Source organism: Perognathus longimembris, chromosome 3 (genome assembly GCF_023159225.1).
Source record: "Perognathus longimembris pacificus isolate PPM17 chromosome 3, ASM2315922v1, whole genome shotgun sequence".
In the NCBI taxonomy this organism is placed as follows: domain Eukaryota; kingdom Metazoa; phylum Chordata; class Mammalia; order Rodentia; family Heteromyidae; genus Perognathus; species Perognathus longimembris.
The window spans coordinates 43,071,218-43,092,917 of record NC_063163.1 but is presented as its reverse complement, the minus strand read 5'-3'; the positions used below and the strand labels follow the sequence as shown (position 1 = coordinate 43,092,917).

Sequence of the window (21,700 nt, the reverse complement as noted above, 5' to 3'; positions counted from 1 at the left end):
GGATAGGACTTGACTGACATGTTTAAGTTTTTGTTTTAGGTGGGTGCTGTGTGTGTGTGTTTTGTTTTAGGTGGGTGCAGTGTGTGTGTGTGTGTGTGTGTGTGTGTGTGTGTGTGTGTGTGTGTGTGTGTGTGTCTTCCTATGTAACCCATACTGGAACTTCTAATCCTTTTGTTCAGTCTCCTGAGGAGTGTGGGTCACTGTGCTTGACTAACACTACTACTTTTATTGTTGGCTTTATTTTTTTTTTCTGACTTAGAAAGATTTAAACTGAACATTAAGATGCTAGTGGATGACATTCTCGCATATCCAGGCAATATGAAAAGACAGGCTCAGATTTGTGTTCAGAGTTCTTTATCCAGAATAAGCAAGACTAGGAAGGAGATCAAAATTCAGCTACAGAGAGGAAGACTGAACTGTAGGGAGGCTATTCATTACTTTATGGTACTGCTTAACTGCTGAGAAAATTTATTCACAGCTAACTCAAATGATTGTGACTTGTAACAAGTAGCACAACAGAATTAATCATTTCAATACTTGTTGCAAAGGCAATTATTGTTCTTTGAATCTTAGTCTCCTTTTGTGAAACAGTGATATCCGATCCATAGCACTGCTTTGAGGATCAAACCAGATATATTTAAGCATATAGCACACTAACTGATGCTACTCAAAAGACAGTAATTCTTCTCTTTATGTGTAGTTTATTCACATGTATAACTTTTGGAGGGAGGACTTAGGAGGGTACACAACTCAAAGGGAAAATGCAGTAGTGGAGCTCACTGTTGAAAATGAACTGCATACAACTTGTAGGTGGAGATGGAAGGGGGTGACTGGGAGAGAATAAAGGAACAGAAGACACTGAAAGGAAATGTACTCATTACCTGATTCATACCATTCTAATCCCTCTGTACATCAGTTTTATAACTAAATTATTTTTTTAATGATAATTATTGTAAGTGAAAATGTGATCACTATTCACTTTCATTTTGGGAGGTCTTGTGTTTGTTAGGCTGCTTTATTATTTTACCCATAGCCCCAGTCAACTATATATCTTCATAGTGCAGAATATATGCCAAACATCATTTGGCTATTTTGCTATGTTAATCTTCACAATTAAAAGAGTCATTATTTATAGGTAGGGAAACAGAAGTAGAGATCAGTTAAATAACTTGGCAAAGGCACAAAGTGAGTCAAAGGCAGATTATCTAATGGTAAAGCACAATTTTAAAAATGTAGGCCATATTCAAGGTCCTGTCTCCTCAAAGATGAGAAGACTGGCAAGGGACAACCTGAAGCAACAGATATGAATAAACTAATGCCAAATATTCCTGGGAAGATAAGCAGTAAATGAATATTCTTACAAGTGGGAAAGGGTAAATGCTAACTGCTAATTTCCCCCTCAGATTTGTAGCATGATCCCAAAGAACAAGACCTAAAGGACAGAAGTCACCTGATCTAATGGAATCTACTGGTAAATGTATACCCAGCCATGCCTTAAAAAGTCTAATTCCTTAACGTATGAAACTGTAACCTCTCTGTACATCAGTTTTATAATAAAAAAAGAAAAAAAAAGACAAGGATAAGCAAACTCTATTGTTGACATTATATTTAAAGTTCTAGGTGAATTTCCTTTGGCGTATGCCATGTGGCTACTGTATATGTTTTTGGTACACTAGGTGTTGTATATAGCCTACCTGATCTAGGAAAGGGAAAGAAAAACGAGGGTGTAAGATATCACAAGAAATGTACTCACTGCCCTATTATGTTATTGTACCCCTTTTGCACAATACTTTGTCAACAAAATTTAATTAATAAATAAAAAGTAAAAGGAGAAAAAAAAGTCTAATTCCTCATTTTGGCTCACATTTTGCCACAGCTGTGGTTTTCCACTTATTGCCTCTTCAATTGATGATGTTCCAATTCATCTTTCCTATTGTGCTCTCTGGGACCTTTTTCCCATTATGTATAAATATCCATGTACCTTTGACCTTTCTAGACATGTCTGTTCATGTACTGCCTTAAATGAATGAGTATGCCTAGTACATTTTGTCCAGCAGCTACTCATTCTCTCCCGAGGCAGTACTGGTAGTCTCCAGATACTCTCAGGCTGTTTTCCATTATCACTGTTATTGTTTCAGGCTGAAGTTTCTTTCCCCTTGAGATCATGACACAAGTGGCATACTATACTTTTCTCCTTTCATGGCTGTCACATTATTTATTGAGAATTTTGATAGTTTTTTCCTCTGCTCCAGATCTTGACCATCAATATAATAATGTCCAAAACATAGGTTCATTATGTCCATCTCTTTCATTCTGGTTTTAATAAGCCATGTTCAAAGCCATACTTTGGAACTTATTACTTAGAATTTCACTATCTCATCCTCCATCTTTCCCTTACTCCTGCTGTGGTCTTGAACTCACTGTGTAGTTCACACTGAACTCAAACTCATGATCTTGCTTCAGCCTCCCAAGTACTGGGATAATAGTCATTTCTGGCTTTAATTCTTTTTTTGTCCAACTTTTATTCTTTCTAATAATGACCTCTCCCTTTCTCCTCAACCAATAATGCCTTCATAGCCTGTCTGACTTACTCTCTCATTGCCAACTTCTACTTCTCTCCCTTAAAAAGCTCTCAATATTAATCAGATACTACTTTCTTTTTTCTTAGACTTGAACTGTAGAAATCATATGATACTAAGAGTGCCAGTCTTAAAGCAGTTCACAAAGTTATTTAGAAATCTACTCCTGGTCAGTAACCTATTCCCGGAGTGATTATTAGAAATCCTCACTATACTTTCAAAAGTCTAACCCACCTGACCGTAACCAGATTTCTCAACATGAACTTGGGACTCTTTCAAGGTTATATACAAAGTTTTCTTACTTCTTTAGTTTTTAGAAGCATCATCCCTTCACAAAAACAAAAGAATCTCTCCACTTCTTTACTTAAGTTGATCCTCCTCTGGGACTCTGCTTTATTAATAATTTCTATTTTGTCCTGGATCTCCACCTTCTTCTCATCCTTCTGTGCTCATAAATATGATAAAGTTTCACACACAACACTGATCTTCTACCATGGCCTATGACACCATCAGCGACTACTCTTAACCAACCTTCACTGAGGTAACTTTTGAGCAAAGACTTGAAAGAAAGGAAGGAATGAGTCATGTGGATATAAAAGAGGCAAGCAGGACAAAGACTCTAAGGTGGGAGCACGAGTGGTATGTTCAACATAAAACAAGGACACTAGCATCACCAGAGCAGCATGAGTGAAGGGGAGAAAAGGAATGAGGACTTTCTAATAAAGAGGGACATGAGCTAATATTTTGTTGGGTTAGTTTTGTAGACACTGTAAGGACTTTGGATTTTACTTTGCATGAAATGAGAGACAGACACTGCTGGATTTTAAGACAGTATCTTAATTATATTTAAAAAGAATTCATCTGACTTGTACATACTACTTGTGGGAATAGCCAAAACTAGCTGATAGATAAACATATTAATAGGATTTATAACATTCAACACTATTTGTATAACAGCAATACTACTTGTTATAGTACCAAAGTGAATGGAAGCAGACTTTGGGACAATCCAGTGTTCAGATTTGGATATGCAACATTTGAAATGTCTAGTAGGCATCTCCATACATATCTCATGTAAATGACCATTGCTTTAACTATTTTGGAACTCAAGCAGACACCTGGTTTGGAGGTATAAATTCCAACGTATTTGGTCAATAGTGTTTAAACTGTGAGACTTGATGACATATCACCAAAGAAGGAAAAGCATATAACAGAATCTAACGTGATAAAACACTGCTGCCATGAAGATATTTCTGTATGTCTCTTGGCCCCCTGTTTCTTTACGATACTCTACATACCTAGGTAGAGAAATGTTGGGTCTTAGGGTTATGTGAATATTAATTCACATAGGACATGTAATAGTTTTCCTGAGTATGAATATTATAAATGGGTCTCCTTGCTCCCATTCCCTAGCAATAAAAAGAAAATCTATTTCCTCTGCCTAAAACCCATAAGCAATTCTTAACTATTAAATGAAGTCTAAACTCCTGACCACAGCCTATTATGCTCCTTATGAAGCAGATAGTGCCCCTAAATGGGTAAAATACTACTTTCTCCTCATTAATACTGCATGAATCACTTTTTTTAATTTGTACTAAATATTAACAAGAGAATTTTAGTTTTTTGTGCTAATTTATAGCTCATTTTTATTATAATTTCTAATGTTTGTCATATCCCAAACAATAGTAGTATAAGGTATGCTGGTAAGCATGGAGCTTGGAGTTAGCCCATTTAAATCTAGTGATGATTTGTAACTATGAGTTGTTGCAAGTTACTCAGCCTCTTTGTATCTTCGTTTCCTCAGCTGTAATATGGGGATGATAATTATTCACTTCATAGGGATATAATGTGGACTAAAGAGTCCATATTTGTAATACACATTTGTAAAATGCTTGGCACAAAATTGAATATATAAGCAATGTCATCCAGGAAAAATTGTAGTGCTTGTCCTGACAAGTGTATGTAAAAGAGTAATAGTTCAAGAAATGTCAGTTCGGGTTAGTTAACGTGTTAAAATGTTATGAAGAAATCTAAGCAATTGCTATGCTATTAATTTAAAAGAACTCCTTGAAAACTATGTGAGACAATATTATGGCAATGAAAATGAGTTATATTTTAAATTTGCTTTAGACATAACAAGCTAAGAATGGAAAAGTAAAAAACACGTTCATCATTGCAAAATGTTCTATAAACTCTAATGTTCTCAATATTCTGTTTATTCATATAGAAAATTCTTTGTGTAGATTATTAACAAAGCTTTAGGAAACAAATGGATCTATAGTTTTCTTGCTATAACTGAAAATTAGGTTAGGACTCTGTCATTTAATGCTGAGTTTTACAACTAGTGGCAACTGTGACAACAGTAAGGGTATATTGTGTTAGGTCCTATCAAAAGGGCATAAAGACTTAAGTCAATATAAAAAGGGCTGGGATGTGGCTCAGTGGTAGAGGTCTCAAGTTTGATCCCTAGAATTATACACTGTACAACAAAACCAAAGAAAAGATCCAACAACAACAAAGAACATACAAGAAATCTTGTGATTTGCAAAGAATTCAAACATTGTATGCCTCAAATATTTGCTAGTTGCATATTATACTTACATAGAAACAGTTGTAAGGAAAGATTCTAAAAACTTCTGGTAAGTGAAAGATATTATAACGAAAAAATGCAATAAATTACTTGATGGCTTGTTCTGGAATTACTTGTTCTAGGATATAAAAATAAAATATACCCACAGCATTAAAGCAAAAAAAAAGAAACAAACACACCTAAAACAAAAATGCAATCAATAACAAATTAAAGAAGGGAAATTAATAAAGAAAAAAATATTGTGCTTATAATCGTAGCTACTCAGGACGCAAAGCCAGCCCTGACAGAAAAGTCCAAGTACTCTTATCTTCAATTAATCAGCAAAAATGCTCAGTGAATGCCTGAGGCCTGAGTTCAAACCCCAGTACCAGCATACACACATAAATTAGGTTATTTTTATGACATTACTAGAATTGGGCCATAAAAGCACTCTAGTTTGCCTAAGGAGCTGTATTTAAAATTATATACCATGGAACACAATGTCAAATTAGTTGTGTGGATCAAGTATAGCTCATTCTATCATAGTACATGACTCCACTGGTTTGTCTTGAGAAAAAAAAAGTAGGAATAACCCAATACTGATTACCACCATGTGAAAAATCCAGGAAACTATTACTATGTGTCCAACTTTAAGAATGTACTCTCCAAAATGGCTGCAAAAGAAGCAGCTAAGAATTGAACTAATCAGATAGATGACTTGGAGACTGTTAGTCTGACTGTACAGAGGCAAATTAATAGCTAGAAGAGTTGACTTTCCCCTTACCCGCCCCCCAAAATAAGTAAACAAGCCAGCTATTATTAGGCTGTTGGTAGACTGTAATAGCATGCCTGGGTCACTTGCACATCAGAAAATTTAAGAAGCAGACTCATTCAGTTCAGTAATGAGTTGTTTCAGATTATTAAGATATAAAAGGACAGAAAGGGCTGGGAACGTGGCTTAGTGGTAGTTTGGTTTAGCATGCATGAAGCCCTGGGTTTGATTCCTCAGTACCATATAAAGCAGAAAAAGCCAGAAATGGCTCTATGGCTCAAGTAGCAGAATGCTAGCCTTGAGCAAAGGAAGCTCAGGGACAGTACCCAGGCCCTGAGTTCAAGCCTCAAAACTAACAAAAATATAAACAAATAAATGGACAGGGATATGAAATATTATCACTTTTTCCTTTACAAAAATTTACCTGCTCCTTCAAAAGACTGACTCTGACCAATATCATGACCAGATTTTTGTGGCAGGATTAAAGTGTAGGTTCTGAATAAATACATACATGTGTTAAGCTCATGATACTTAGACATTAACTGATATATAATGTCAAGGGTTTAAGAAGAAGCCAATAAATGCTACTAAATTACTCCTCCATCAGAGGGAATCTATTGTTGAGGAGTAATTGACAATTATATGTGGCTAGGTGTGAGGGGCTCATGCCTGTAATCCTAGCTATTGATACAGCTGAGATCTGAGGATAGCAGTTTGAAGCCAGTCCAGGTCTTGAATTAAGCGTGCGCGCGTGCGTGCGCGCGCACACACACACACACACACACAGAGTGATTCTATGGGTCAGAAAGAATAATATTGTCCTGTTTGTAAGAAAATGGAAAGAATTAGAAAAAAAATCATACTAAGTGAAGTGAACCAGACCCAAAGAAACATAAACTCGATGGTCTCCCTTATTGGTAGTAATTAGTATATGTCTAGGATAGTCCTAGCAGATGATGGCAATAGCTCAATAGCTATGTACATATGATCACAGAAGATGACACTAAGAGAAATGATCTCCAAAATATGGAAACAAGTGGTTTATCATTGATGTTGTTATTTTCAATGTACTATGTGAAATTATTTCTTTTTTCTTCTGTCCATCTTCCCTATGATTTAGCTCCTGTTGTCACCGTATCTGATTCTGGTACCCTGAGTATCTTATATATGTCTGTCTGAATTAGGGAAGGGAAGGGGAACATTAAAATGATGAGACAAAGGGTAAAAGGCAAGCCAATGCAACAGCAATACTTAAAAGACAATACATTGTAAACTAACTGTATAACTTGGGAGGGGAAACTGGGGAGGAGGGAAGGTGGGAGAAAAATGAGGGATCAGTAACAAGCTGGATAAGAAATGTACTCACTATCTAATGTATGTAACTGTAACCCCTCTATACTTCACCTTAACAATTAAAAAAAAAAAAAGGCTGAAATCAGTGCTGTAGCTCAAGTGGTAAAGTGCTAGCCTTGAGGAAAACAAAACAAAACAAAACATGCCTCAGCGATAATGCCCAAGCCCTGAGTTCAAGCCTAGGACAGGCACGAAAGTGCACACCCCACCCCCACCTGCCCACCAAAAACAACAAAAATCTCAACAGTTATAGATGCAAATAATCCTGTAAATAAGGAGAAGGAAGGGTTAGAACCTATCATTTTGTTCCAGGGCTTAAATCAAACCTGTTTCACGACTTTTAAATCTTTTCTTTTGCTCACCTATGTTTTTCCTCCTTTCCCTTCAATAGCATGAATAATTCTTCAGATCTGTCCCTAGTTACTTATCATTTTCTTTCTTTCCTTCCTTATTTTTCTGCCTGGGCTGGCTTCAAACCACAGTCCTCAGATCTTAGCCTCCTGAGTAGCCAGGATTATCATCATGAGTCACTGGGCTCAGGGCTCCATATTCTTTCTCTGTAATTTTCTCCTTATAGCACACTAAAGCATTAACAAACATTATGTTATATGATGATTACGCATAGAAAACAAGTGTAAGGACCATTTTGAAGCCAAATATATTTTAGGTTAATCGGTGAGTGTGAGAGGTAGGAACAATTTAGGAGACTAGACAGATAATGGTCAATACAGACAAATGTCTGTGTTTAAAAACTATATCCCAAACATTTAAATTTAAGCAGTAATAAACTTTTAACACTAATTTTACAGACTCATTAATAAGGTTTTTATTAGGGCAAACTAAGACATTAGAGGAAGAGGAAATTAAGGACAAACAGTAGGAAATGTATCATATTATTATATCACTTTACTTCACAGGAGTATAACTTTAAAACACTGGGAGATAGTTAATGTCACAATTTTAAAATAGATTTTTATGTTGAATAAACTTAGCTTAATGAAAAACCACTGAATTATCTTTATCCTTCCCATTTCTTAGATGAATGGAATTTCTCTAAACTTACAAAGAGTTAGGAATTTTAAAATATTGGCATAAATTAATTGTACAAAAGGATTTCACTGTGATATTTACATACATATAATGTAGCTAATGAAATTATACTATGCATATTACTCTTTCTTAATTATACTTCTCCCTACTTCTAACAGTTTTTGGTGGGTTTCACTGTGCTATTTTCATACACATGCATAATGTTTTGCTATAATGTTCACTCCCATACCCCTCTCCTTTCCTCCTCCTCCTCTCACCTGCTGATTCACCCCTCAAACAGACCCCTTTTACAATCATGAATTAGATTTCATATATGAGTGAAAATATAATATTTATCTTCCTGAGCTTGGCTCATCTTGGTTAACATGATGATTTCCAGTTCCATCTATTTTCCTGAAAATGATGTAATTTCATTCATTTTTATGGGTAAACATTCCATTGTTTGTATGCACATATACATATGTGTGTGTGATATGTGTGTGTTCCTCGACTTGTTCCCTATTTTAAGCCATGGGTACGTAGGTATCTCTTTTGTATGTTGAGTTACATTTTTTTAGATATAAGCTCAAGAAGAGGGCCCTCTTCTCTCTCTCTCTCTCTCTCTCTCTCTCTTTCTTTCTTTCCTTTTCTTTCTTTTTTTCTTTCTTTCTTTCTTTGCCAGTCCTGGTCCTGGGGCTGGAACTCAGCCTGGGCACTGTCCCTGAGTTTCTTTTGCTCACCATTAGCATTGTACCACTTGAACCACAGTGCCACCTCCAACCTTTTCTGTTTATGTGGTATTGCAGAATTAAACCTAGGGCTTTGCGCATGCTAGGCAAGCACTCTACCACTAAAATATATTCCCAGTCTTTCCTTGATTTTCAGTGATTACACTAACTTACATTCCCACCAACAGTGTAGAAAGGTTCTCTCTCCCTCAATCTTAATTTTTGCCAGAATTTGTTTCCTTTTGGAATAAGTGTGTGTGTGTGTGTGTGTGTGTGTGTGTGTGTGTGTGTGTGTGTTCTGGTCCTGGGGCTTGAACTGGGGCTCAGCATTGTCCCTGAGTTTTTTTTTTTCCCCTCAAGGCTAGTGCTCCATCACTTGAGGACAGCTCCATAGATAAGAAGCTCACAGACTTTCCTGTCCAAGCTGGCTTCAAACCATCATCCTCAGATCTCTTTAGTAGTGAGGATTACAAGTATGAGCCAGCTGTGAATACTTTTTTAAAGGTAAAAGAGGAAAAGGATTTTCCCCAGGCTGGCTGATGGGAAAGAGAAGAAACTGCAGAATAAGGTAACTACATCATATCAATCAGGGATACTTCTGAAAGTTGAAGGGGAGTAATAACCATTAAAATAATTTAATTTAGCATGAATAAATTATATAATTGTTTTTATTTTATTAAAGAATATGAATGATTCCTATTAAAACACATAAATGCTTTATCAAAAATATATACAAGGGGTTAGGAATATGGCCTAGTGGTAGAGTGCTTGCCTTGTACACATGAAGCCCTGGGTTCGATTCAGGACCACATATATAGAAAAAGCCAGAAGTGGCACTGTGGCCCAATTGGTAGAGTGCTAGCCTTGAGCAAAAAGAAGCCAGGGACAGTGATCAGGTCATGAGTTCAAGCCCCAGGACTGGAAAAAAAATATAAGTACATTAAATAGCATTTAAAGGTCTTTATAGTATTAGAATACTAAAGAGTAATATAAACTGAATAGTATATATCCATATATTTTAATCAATTTGCTAGCTATGATTAGCTGAATATCTTATTACTAATTGAAAAGTTTCTTCTATCAATGTAGTCTTTTTTTAAGTGAAAAATGCTAGAAAAAAATTTATTAGAAGAGAAATATAACAGAGAGTACTTGTCATGGAGATGTGTAATTATCCTATCTCCACCATCTTGGATGTCTTTCTCCTTACAGAGCTTGGTTTTGGATTCAATAGTGAGAATTGGTTGGCTCTCTGATTGGTAGGTTTCCCTTAAGGTTGTAATGACATCAATAATTTTTTTTCAAAAAACAAATTGCTTGTTGTATTTCATGATTAATAAGTTTAATCCTGACATCTCTTTTCTGTAATGTTTTAAGATTATGTTTAAACTAGAAAAATATTCTTGTTTCTGAAGTGCTGTCTAGTAAGCTTGGTGTAAATTCTACTAAGTATAGCATATATATATATATATTATTTCTTATTAACGTGATTAAATTTTAGGTCCAAATATTTTCTTTCAGAGGTACCATAACACTTTAAATATTCTTGCAAGTAAATATCACTGCATTTTCTTATAATCTTTTGAATGCATCAAAGTCAGACCCTATTTTTAAAACTTATGATTGATTTAAAGGTTGACTGCAAAAAAGAAACCATTGCTAAGTAATATTTATACATTTAAATAGTACAATAAACAACAAAACCACTCAGAGAAATTTTTATATAACCCGAGGCAGGAATATTTGCATTTTATTGTCTGCAAATAGCTCATATTCGTTGGATGTATATGCTTCCTACCCATTCCTCTAATTGGTGGCCTGGTGACACCAAGTGGCCAGATAGCAACAAACACTTCCATCACTACTACCAGATAACAAAAAAGACTAAGTCTCTAGCCCTTTATATCTAGTGCTATGGTTTAAATGTGTGTCCCCAAACTTATGTGTTGAAATCTTAATCTCTTAATGCACATACTGGTGCCATTTGAGGGGGCTTTTGGGGAGTAGTGAGTGTTAGATAAAATCATGAAGGTGGGATCCACATGATCAAACTAGTTGCTTTATTGGGAAATAAAAATAAAAGAGCCCTGCCTGAGCTGGCATATTTCTTGTGCTTTGCCATGTTATGATGCAGCAAGAAAGCAATGATCAGATATGAGCCTTCAACCTTGAGCTCTTCTGACTCTAGAAATACGAAATAAATTTCTCTATGAATTACTCACTCTGAGGTACTATGTTATAGCAACCCATCTAGGCTAAGGCATTTAAGTATTTAGTTTTACTCCCAAGTATCTTAATCTGCTGTCTTTGGCTTTACTTTATGACCAGGGTCAGGAAAAAATGGACAGTGGTTTATTCTACTTGTCTTTGAGATTTAAAACTAAGTTAAGGGCTGGGGATATAGCCTAGTGGCAAGAGTGCCTGCCTCGGATACACGAGGCCCTAGGTTCGATTCCCCAGCACCACATATACAGAAAACGGCCAGAAGCGGCGCTGTGGCTCAAGTGGCAGAGTGCTAGCCTTGAGTGGGAAGAAGCCAGGGACAGTGCTCAGGCCCTGAGTCCAAGGCCCAGGACTGGCCAAAAAAAAAAAAACTAAGTTAAAGTGAAAGCACAAGGATGGATACTTACTTACTTACTAGGGAAGATTGAGTTAGAGGCTAGAAGTGCAAAATCGTGGCTGACCAAAACACATTATGGCTTATCACCTTAGTATAACTACTAATATTCAGTTTGAAAAATGACAAATCGGAGACAAATGTTAAATCAGTTAGACATCAAGATTAGATACCAATATGAGAGGTATAAACTGGGACTGTTCTAGACGAATAGGGGTGCAAGGTTACCTTCTTAAAAGGGTAGGCCTATCTGTCTGTACTGGGGTTTCAACTCAGAGACTCATACTTGTTGTGTAAGCAACTCTACCTAGGAGCCATGCCATCTCTAGCCCCTTCTCCCTGATATTTGCACTGATTATCATGAGACAGGGTCTTACTTTTTGTTTGGCCCACAATTCTTGTGTTTTAGGCTTTCTGTACTAGCTGGGATGACAGGCACCACCAAAAGTTCAGCTTCTTAGCCTTTGACATAGAGACTTGTAAACTTTTTTGCCTGGGCTGGTCTAGAACTGTGACTCTCTGTCTCCCAAGGAAGGAGGTTTATTTATTAAGGCTGTAAAACCCATGGTAACATATGTTTACACAAGATTGGCAACTAGAACAAGAGTCAAATTTAGGAATTAACAAATTGGTGATTATAATTTGGAATTAAAAGGAAGCAAGAAGTTATAGAGGAGATAGAAAATATCAAGGTCATTACTTATACTTAGATGTTTAGAGGCTTATCTCTGGAAACTTAATATTCTTTTTAAAGCTTGAATAAAGCAGAATACATAAGTTGGTGTCCTGAGAATTAGGCAGAATTACTGATGAATTACTATATCATCATGGTTAGAATTTACCTTTCACATTAATTGAAATGCACATAAATAGGTAACTTGAAGTAGGAAATGTGTTAACCAAGTGTCTGTTTCTAAACAGGAAGTTGTTTTTAGTAATCTTGTTAGAAATACACAGATGCTGTTATATCAATGTGCATGTGAATACTACTATTTTTAGTACCAATCTAATATGAATGATGATGAATCACTCTTTGTTATTCTAGTAGGAAGCAGAACTTGGGATTTACTGCAGCACATTAGGTTAACTATGTCTCAACAACTGAACACCCACACATTGACATCACAGAGCAGTGATATAGATCAATGACGCAAATCCTGCCAGGAGCTAACATTAAGGCCACTGAAGTTAAATGAGTGCTCAAGTGACATGGCAGTGTAGCCATCCACTATGAAGACTATATTAAATTAGTACTGCTAATGGTAAAATGGATTCGCTAGGCTTTTTAAAAAGTATAAAACCCAATCTTTTAAAATATTTAATTATATGCCCTCTGTATAACAGATTCTAATTTTAATTTTCCTCAGACATTCTGTGATTTAGGGTCTGTACCTATACAAACATGTCCTTTCTTTTTCTTTCTTTTTTTTTGTTTTTCTTTCTTTTTTTGCCAGTCCTGGGGCTTGGACTCAGGGCCTGAGCACTGTCCCTGGCTTCTTTTTGCTCAAGACTAGCACTCTACCACTTGAGCCACAGCATCACTTCCAGCTTATTCTGTATATGTGGTTCTGAGGAATCGAACCCAGGGCTTCATGTATACGAGGCGAGCACTTTACCACTAGGCCATATTCCTAGCCCCTACAAACATGTCTTAAATAACTAAATGAGTTATATGGAAAATAGCCTCTCTGGTAAGGCTCTTTATATAATCATGTGTAGATATGTTACTTATTATTTAGTAAGTACTTTACATAACATGATGTGCTTGACAAATAACATTAAGGTCAGATTTAGAGCAATGTACCAGGACCTAATAATTCACTTCAGTGTCAGAACAGTGTGCTCACTATTTCCTTCTTCTTATGACCTTTAATAATTTTAGTTCTACTACTGTTGGACATAAAACATTTTATGGTTAAAGGTAGATTAGAAAAGATGGAGTATTATGAGGTTTTAAAATACCTTCTCAGCGAGAGTCCTGGGGGTTAGGGGAAGAAGGGAAAGAAGGAGAAGAGTAAAAAAAGATATGAAAAAGATTAGATATCTAGATCTTGAATAGAAATTTATCCTTGTGTGGTAGAGGAGGGAAATTTTTGGTGTCATAATTTCTCTCTTCATTGATTGGTGTTGAACTTCAATCAGTTGAAATGTATTTCTGTACCACAATGTAAGCTTCAATAAAAAATTTGCTTAATTGTGTAGACAAAAAAAAAGAAATCTAGATCTATCATATGAGAGTTATAAAAGCAAAGTCTAACATGACAATTAAATATTTGAAGTTGTGTGATAGATTCATTAATGAGGTTCATTGTACTGTTGTAAATATTTAAAATTTGCATTGACAGGGGCTGGGGATATGGCCTAGTGGCAAGAGTGCCTGCCTCGGATACACGAGGCCCTAGGTTCGATTCCCCAGCACCACATATACAGAAAACGGCCAGAAGCGGCGCTGTGGCTCAAGCGGCAGAGTGCTAGCCTTGAGCGGGAAGAAGCCAGGGACAGTGCTCAGGCCCTGAGTCCAAGGCCCAGGACTGGCAAAAAAAAAAAAAAAAATTAAAATTTGCATTGACAAAGGCAAAGGTGAAATAAAGCCCTATCTGTTTCTGACATACATACATATGCTCAAAAAAAGAAAAATTCATTTTGTACCTGCAGAAAATTTAAAATATCTTCTAGTAACAGAGCTTACATTGTGCTGTTGGTTCTGAAAAGGAACTAGTCCTGTACCTTTAAATAATTATACTTCCTCAGAGTTGATAAAAGAATATTACTTCTCAGGAAGACTGGAAAGTCAAAAGGAAAGGAGAGCTGAAGTGTCTCCCAAACTTTGGTTCTATCATTATTAATGTAGCAACTAAAAAAATGCCTCAAGGACTCTTGCTCATACCCTCAGGCACTTGCTTGCTAGTCATCTCTTTAACAAGTGCTGTTTCTTATGTAACCATTGTTGATCAAGATCTTTCCCACAGGGGCTGAGAATATGGCCTAGTGGCAAGAGTGCTTGCCTTCTACACATGAAGCTTTCGGTTCGATTCCCCAGCACCACATGTATGGAAAACTGCCAGAAGGGGCACTGTGGCTCAGGTGGCAGAGTGCTAGCCTTGAGTGGGAAGAAGCCAGGGAAAGTACTCAGGCCCTGAGTCCAAGGCCCAGGACTGGCCAAAAAATAAAAATAAATAAAATAAAAAGAGCTTTCCCACAGCCTAAGTTTCTTTTCTTAATAACTAACCAGTTGAAAGGGATATTTGCAAAACCTGCTGAGAACCTTTGTCACAGTTCTTTTTTAGAGATAATCTTTAAATTTAGATTGTTCCATAGAAGAAAACAAAGACTATTTCCCACAAGTGTTGAAAACATGTCTATACATTTTTACTATACATCTTCACATCAGAAGAGTGGCTTATAAAGCCTTATCTTTCTCAGTCATTTTGCATTTTTTGATCATTTGTTATTGTTCCTGTTTTACCCTACTTATTTCAACCTCTTCATTTTAGTCCCTGGCAGCAAACAGTCTTAAAATGGGGGAAGGAGGATATACTAAAACTCATTAGGTAGATGGCATGCTAAAGACTGAGAAGGAAAAGAGAGAAACAGGAGTTCTATATCCTTTTCATAGCCTCCAGGCTTCAGGTTCTAACATTACCAGACTGTAAAACAGATCCTTAATTATAGGGATTATTATTATTTTTTTGTATCCATTGTTGAGGCTTGAACTTAGGGTCTGGATGCTGTCCCTGAGCTCCTTTGCTCAATGCTAGTGCTCCACCACTTTGAGCCAGAGTTTCAACTCTGGTTTTTTGGTGACTAATTGGAGATAAGAGTCTCACAGACCTTCCTGCTAGGGCTGGCTTTCAACTGTGATCCTAAGATATCAGCCTCCTAAGTAGTCAGGATCACAAGTGTGAGCCACCAGTGACCCACTATGGAGATGTTTTATGATGAAATTAAGCAGAAAAAGAAAAGAGGACAAATTTGTTTTATTTTATCAGGATCTTTACTTGTGGCTATGAAATAGGCACAATCAATATTTTTATTAGAGGCTTGGAATCAAACCTTTTGTTGTTCCTCAACTATACTGTTTTTTCCTAAAGCAGAACATTCTTAGTTGATTTTTCTTTATTCTTATATCATTTACTTAAAATTTGTAGTTATCTTTAAGTAGTTGTACAAAGGAATTGCCATTTGACAAAGCAACTTATGAATACAATGCATCTCATTAAATAGTTTCACAGCTATCCTGTGAATACTAGGGCAACTATATGTATATTCTTTACAAAATACAAACTCTGTTCTGTACATTTATCTTAAAGATCTTTCCCTACTGATGCATAGAGATGTTTCAATCTCTTACTAGTCATAGTGTTCGAATGTACTGTATTTATTTCTCTACCAAAATTCAAGTTATTCAAACTTTTCCTGTTTCAACAATGCTTAATAAACAACACTATAGAATATCATTTCACTTTGGTGTATCAATAGGTAAATTTACGAGACATAGATGCTGTGTCAAAGGTCTTTAAGCTCTTTAACTTAATTTAGTTTTGACATTAGCAAATTTCGTGTTTATACTTATATTTTCATCTATACTTGTAGTTATCTCACTTTTTGATAATTGTCAGTCTGAAAGGTGAAAACAGTATCTCACTGTAGTTACTTTGCATGTTTTTAGAGTAAGGTTGAAATATACATGTTTAAAAGCCATTTATTTTTCCCTTTCTTGGTAAGTCTGTTCCTAGTTATTGTCTCTTTTGTATTGGATTTGCAAGGCTCTGTAAATCTAAGAAGGTAACTTTTTGTAATTTTTTACAAATATTTCTCCTATTTCTTTTTTACTTTTCTTTACATTGGTGTTTTCCTCCTCTACTCAGCAGTCTATCTATCTATCTATCTATCTATCTATCTATCTATCTATCTATCTATCTGTTTTTGGATGCTAAGAATATGAGTTAGTGATGAGTTCCAAAACATTAGAAGCTAGAAGTTGAAATTTAAGATAAACTTTTCAAAGATAGGAGCTTCTGAAAATGTGTGCTATAAAATCTGAATAATATCTTTTTGGGAAAAGGGTTTCATGTTCAAAAGTTTAGAAGATGCTGAAAATAACCACTTCTTGAAAATTCATAATGAAAATTAGCATGTTAAAACCACTGAGAAGCCTTCAGCAAGTAAGTCTCTTTCTAACACCACCAATTTACTGGTCCCTTACCTTCTTAAGATACCTAGTAACATTCCATGGTATCAATTGTACTACTAGAGCTTGACCTAGACTACATATATGACTACATATTTGGACTATGCAACTGTTAAGAGATTGAAACATCTCTATGTATCACCAGAAGAAGGTCTATATGTTTCCTTACACAGCATCTTATAACCCTCTTGTAAACCAACTTCATCCTATTTATTCTAGATTCTTTGATTGTCACCCCAACAACAGTGCTACTTACTTCTTGAATAAGGGGACAGTAGTAGAAAGATCAACTAACTCCTAGCTGGCAGAGCAGAAAGCCAAAACAGCAGCAATAAGATCAGTGAACCTGGTCTGAGAAATCTGGAACCCAAAGGGAAAGATACAAGATTTGAAGATGGAATTTACTGCTATTCTTACCCTGGTCGGGAGAGTCTTACAATGCTGGTTGTGAGGCTAAAGCCAGGAGGGTTTTGAGTTCAAGGCTAGCTTGGACTATACAAAGAACTCCTCCTGTCTCAAAAACACCTTACCATCTTGTGGGATTGTTTATTAGTTTCTTGGCTTTCCTATGTAAAGTATAAAAAAACAAAGATGATACATATCAACAAACTTTAACTCACCTTGAAAATTTCCTATACATAATCCAAACCATAAAATAATAAGCAGAAATGGTCTACATATAACTCATTATTTACATACTCAAATGAACATGTCCATAATAATCTCAATTGGTGTTTACACTGAAGATTCTAAGGCACTCAAATATCTCCAGGTATAAAAAGTCTATTTTTGGTATCCATTAGTTAGCAAGGCAAACAAGTATATATTTTAGCAATTCATTTTACTATCAGTAGAATGCCTGCTAAGCAAAAGGCATATTTTATCAAACAGAATCAGAGATGAAAAGACAATTTATATTGTTAAGGAAAAAAACAGAAGATAGTATTTCTTGAACACTTTACATAAATAAGGGTTTATGCGTTCTGTTGATAAGTCTATTATAAGCAATAACCATTCAATTACTTTAGGAAATGTGTGTCTGCACAGGTATATTGTTAAATTTAAGCTCTCTTTTTGAACTCATTCTCATAACTAAAGAGATTGCTAACATTTAATTAGGAGGTTATTCTGAAACCAAAGACTATTTACTTAGAATGAATATTTGATTCACCTAAATTCTTTCCATGTTTTTCTTCTTTTTATAATATCTCCCACACAATGAATGATAGGACTCTGGAATAACAAAAACAATGAGTCCATTTCTATCTATCCATAACTGTTAGGACATTCTTCCTTGAGTCAGAATCTGTTTTTTTGTAACTCTTAATTTTTGACCTAAATTCTACCCTCAAGAGGTACAGAGAACAAAGCCTTCCGAGTAACTCTTTCAAGGTTCAACATTCTTCATATATTTCACGGCCTTCCCTTTTTTTTTTTTTGCCAGTCCTGGGCTTAGACTCAGGGCCGGAGCACTGTCCCTGGCTTCTTTTTGCTCAAGGCTAGCACTCTGCCACTTGAGCCACAGTGCCATTTCTGGTCGTTTTCTGTATATGTGGTGCTGGGGAATCGAACCCAAGGCTTCATGTATAGGAGGCAAGCACTCTTGCCACTAGGCCATATCCCCAGCCCCAGCCTTTCCTAAGAATGATTTTATGTTTCAATGTTCGTTTGGTTGCCTTACCTGGAATAATCTCAGTTTGTCAACACATCTTTTATACATGTTAACATAATTATCATCTAACCCACATACAACACCATTTGTTTTGAACTGTTTCATTTAGTCCAAGATTTCATTTGTTTGCTTTTTTACAAATGAGATACCATAGATGACTCATTCTGAATTCTGACAAAATAAGAAAGTTCTATTTACAGTGAAGTCCTCTTCTCCTGTACTGTACTGGGTACTGTCATTTGTTGTAGAGAACAGGGTATGAAACTCTTCTATATTAGAGGAGTTACTTTGGTGATATAAATAGACCATTATTCCTGCAGGTGCTAAAACTAGTAAGCAATGGGGTATAGTTATATGCTTGACATACTGAAAAGCCTCCAAAATGTAATTTTTTTTAATCTTTCATACTGAACTCAAAACATATAGAAATATGCTGGGGTTTTTTAAGGAACTAGGGCTATACATGCTTATAAAACTTAACAATTGGCTTCAATGAGAAAAATCAAAGCAAGAGCTCCACAGAACAGATGATATCTAAAGGAAAGGTCCTAATTTATCACTCAAAGAGCCAGCTCCACAATAGGACTCTTAAGAATTTGCCATAGATTCTTAATGAAAATATACTTCTATGGCCTTTCCACTAACACATATTTAGAAACGGTGATGAATTTCCTATTCTGTTTACTGCCCCACAAAATATAACTGAGAAGGGTTGTCTTTAGCACTTATTACAGAGATCTACTAATATGAACATAAAAACTACTCAATAAATATTTAATTTTCTATTTACAAGTTAATAAGAAAACAAATTTCAAAGTATCTCTCATCAAAGGACAATTTGCTGACATTATCAAAGCACTGTGTTACAAAAACATTAAGCATCAAGTTGTTAGGTCAGTTTCAAAATCTCTCACTAGAAACAAATCTGACATTCAACATAGTACCTCTATGTGTGCAAAAACCAATGTCTTGTTAGAGATGGCATAAAAGAAAAATGAGGCAGGAGTTCAAATCAGACAGTATAAATAAATCAAACAGTGAGCAGAAGAGCAAACTGGAAAGCAGTCCATAGGTGACTGCACTTCTAGGTATGTAGGAGAGTAATAAGGTAAAGAAGTAGGGAAGGACAGACATCAGCTCCAGGGATTGAGCCCAGGGCCTTGAGCATGTTGGGCAAGAGCTCTACTGCTGAGCCAAATCCCCAGCCATTGTGTTGTTGAATGTGGGAGGAACTGTGCTTTGGTTTTCTTTGAATTCCTAACAATTAATATAATACACTTCAGGAAATATTTAATAAATTAATAGAAAAAAAGATCAGCATTTTCTCTCCAGGCTGTAGGTTATAATTTTTTTTTTTAAAGCTCTGTTCTTAGGTAGCACTAACTCACAAAAGCAAACCAAACCAACTTTCCTAACTTGGAAGCCTTAGGGCCATGAGATCTATTTTTTTTCTTAGTTTCACTGTTGTATGATTTTCCCTCTTTGAGACTTTGTTAGCCTTTATTGCTACTCTTTCTATGGCTAACTACAGCAGTAGTTCAGAAAGGAGTTTACCACATGACAGAAACTAACAATGAATAAAAAGCGGAGATGAATTTCAGTAGTTATTAGGCTTTCTTCTTCCTATATTTGTCTCTTTTAGGATATATACAAGATGTTTGAGAGTATACTGGTCTTTATAAAGATGTTAAACCCAGTCCTTTGTTTACTATTCCTTCTACCTATATTCCATTTTGTAAATCTGAATAGACATAGAAAAGAAAAAAAATAATTTTATTTAGTTCCCTTTATCCTTTCCTGTGTTCTTAAAAATTCTGTCTTGTAATTTTAAGAGTTTGCATTCTTACAATGTATCATGTACACAGTAAGGTGTCTGATTTCCAGGGAAACACAGAAATTTGGCCATGTGCAAAAAATATCTTCCAAATAATACTATTAGTACTAATTAGTACTGTTAGTACTGCAAGCACATTAGAAATAAGACAAGCCTTTAGGAACCAAATGAAGGAGTTGCCGCACATATAAAATTAATTATATTGATTTATAAGAAGGGAGTTTACAGATTACAGTTACAAACTAACCACTGACATTTATAATTTAAGATTTGATCATCCAACTGGGATTAGCATTTCTTGTATTTTAAGTTCCACTAAAACTGTAATAAGTATCCTCACTTGCAAATGTAGTTGAAAAGATCAATGCAATATTAATTTAAATGTTTCAATTATAAACACTATTTATTGAACACAATTTGAAAAAAGAGACTTTTCTTAGCAAGTACTATATTGGAAAAATATTCTATCAAGTACATAGTAAAAAAATTATTTTCATGAAAACTTAACTGGCAAACTGGAGACAGGTAGAGTTTATTGTATTGCTTATAAATCCTACAGTTTCTTTTAAGCTGATTATTATGTGAACTCTCCCAATTCTGAATTATCCTAACTGCCACAAAATTATTTCAATTAGAGAAAATTCTTGTTATATTTGCAAATCATATATTTAATGAAGGGCTTTATGCAGAATATATGAATAAATATTATAATTTGTAAAAGTCAAACAGCCTAATTATAAAGTGAGCAAATAATTTGATAGACACTTCATCAAAAAAGAAATATGAATGGATAAACACTTAAAATGCTCAGTTCTATTAGTATGTAAAAATTAGAACCACAAAATCATTATGATATATTGCTATATGCCCAGTAGTGTGGCCCTATTTTATTTATTTTTTTGTGTCCATATCTTGGAGTCCATTTCGCTTAGCATCATCTTATATGGTCACATGTACACAGCTATTGAGCTATTGTGATCCTCTTCTAGGATGATCCTAGACATATATTCCATTTCCTTATGAGCTAAGTCTTAAAGCACTGGTAGCATTTGGATGGACTGCAGTAGTCCTGGTGACTAAGGTGAATTCTAGGTAAAGAAAATAGTCCTGACAAGTTCAGGAGACAGTAAATAAGTTCATTTAAAAAAGACTGAAGGGAAGCAATGTTGGAGGGGAAAGACTAATGGAATATGGCCTGAATTCACTGAAGATTTGAGCAGAGAAGTAACATGAACAATCAAATGTAAGAGTTATCAAGAAGTTAGGACAAATAGAGAAGTTAGTATGCTGCTGAAACAAATGACAATGTTCAGTGTTTGTGCTTTTATGCATTGGTAGTGACAAAGACTGGAAAAA

At 35.4% G+C, this 21,700-nt stretch overlaps 1 protein-coding gene across 3 annotated transcripts in view; it reads right to left on the bottom strand.

Moving 5' to 3' along the window:
• Positions 1-21,700, bottom strand: part of Fndc3a (fibronectin type III domain containing 3A) — a 115,774-nt gene that overhangs the window by 57,731 nt on the left and 36,343 nt on the right. The window lies entirely within an intron of this gene.